The sequence below is a fragment of the Myotis davidii genome, unplaced genomic scaffold (assembly GCF_000327345.1).
Source record: "Myotis davidii unplaced genomic scaffold, ASM32734v1 scaffold2636, whole genome shotgun sequence".
Taxonomy (NCBI): domain Eukaryota; kingdom Metazoa; phylum Chordata; class Mammalia; order Chiroptera; family Vespertilionidae; genus Myotis; species Myotis davidii.
In genome coordinates this window covers 61,929-63,332 of record NW_006287837.1, presented here as the reverse complement: position 1 = coordinate 63,332, position 1,404 = coordinate 61,929, and the positions used below count along the sequence as shown (strand labels likewise).

Sequence of the window (1,404 nt, the reverse complement as noted above, 5' to 3'; positions counted from 1 at the left end):
GAGTAGAGCCACTGCTCCCACCCAGCCCTTCCAGGAGGTCAAACTCAACCTGACACAGGCTCCCCAGGTTCCCTGGAGTCAGGAGCCCAGGGACAGGGGTGTGGGAGGGGTTCCCAGGCTGGGTTTCTCTGTGAGGATTCCAGGGTCCCCTCAGGACAGGCCCCCACCAAGCTCTGCATGGTTTTCTCAGTGTCATGGTCATGAGGAGGGGACCAGGTGCTGGACTGAGACTCTGCTGAGTCTCCCTCTGCTGAGTCACTCCCATGAGACTTCTCTCTGTCTACGTAGAATGTCTGTAGAGCTGGAACCTAGGAAGGGAATTCTGATCTTAGGAAGTTTGTTTCCACTCTGTGTTTCTTGCACTAAATGCCCAAAGCCAACCTGGGAGATGATGCAGAGGGGGATTGAGGCAGAGGTGAGGGCAGTCAGTCCTGTGTGTGAAGTAGACTTCACCCCACCCGACACCCAGAGGTCAGAGAGCAATCACTCACGGTATACATGGAGTTGTCCAGTTACTTGCATGCTCTGATAATCTTTGTCTGTGGCTAGTAGGGTATAGTATCCTGTGTCTTTCAGGGTGACTTTCTGGAACAGCAGGGATCCGTTGGGGTAAATTGTCTCTCTACCACTGTATGCAGGCCCGAGGGCAGTTGTTTGAGTGTCTATTACATATGATACAATTTGATGGCTGTTGACCACCTTTCCCCCTGTGTACCAGGTATAGCTTCCAAGATTCTCAGGCAGGTTGTGGACACGGAGAAGCACATCCTTCCCTTCGGCAGCATTGGGCGGCACTGATTCAATAGTGAGCTGGGCAGTGGTGGGCAGGCTCCAGAAAATGATGAGTGAGGCTAGGAGGGAAAAGAGAAATTGATCAATATTTGGAGCTATGTATTGGGATGGAGAGATGATCCTTGGGTCCTGAACAGGTCTCTTCATCTCTCAGCCTTGGTCTGAGTGTGTGTGTGTGTGTGTGTGTGTGTGTGTGTGTGTGTGTGTCTCCTATGGTCAAGTTCAATAGCATGGCCACCAATACTTCAGCACCTCTGCTCTTATTTCCTCTGCTTGAGAGACCACAGCTTCCCCAGGGCAGGAGCAGTGCAGCCTGGAAAACCTTCCCCAGTGGAACAGCACCACAGTCACCAAGGGACTTGGCTCCTGAGGAGGCTTCAGGGACAGGTGGTCAGAGGGATGGACATGGCTCTCAGCATCTGTAGGGACAGGGAACAGGTGTGGCCAAAACCTTTTAGGACTCTGCATCGAGGTTCCAGTCTCTGAGGCAAGTATGTATCATTCATTCATTCATTCATCATTCACCATAATTCCTTCCCTCCTTCATGAAAGAGCAAGTGAGTGCTGGTTCCTGAGCTGGTAGCAGGTGCAGGGTGGAGAGCGAGAAGGCAA

At 52.1% G+C, this 1,404-nt stretch overlaps 1 long non-coding RNA gene across 1 annotated transcript in view; it reads right to left on the bottom strand.

The window, feature by feature from the left end:
* Positions 1–696: 696 nt before the first annotated feature.
* The window catches only part of LOC102772283, a 9,306-nt gene continuing 8,598 nt past the window's right edge, over positions 697–1,404 (bottom strand). The window contains exon 2 of the long non-coding RNA XR_435446.1: positions 697–851. This is a non-coding gene — a long non-coding RNA (uncharacterized LOC102772283). The remainder of the gene's footprint in view (positions 852–1,404) is intronic.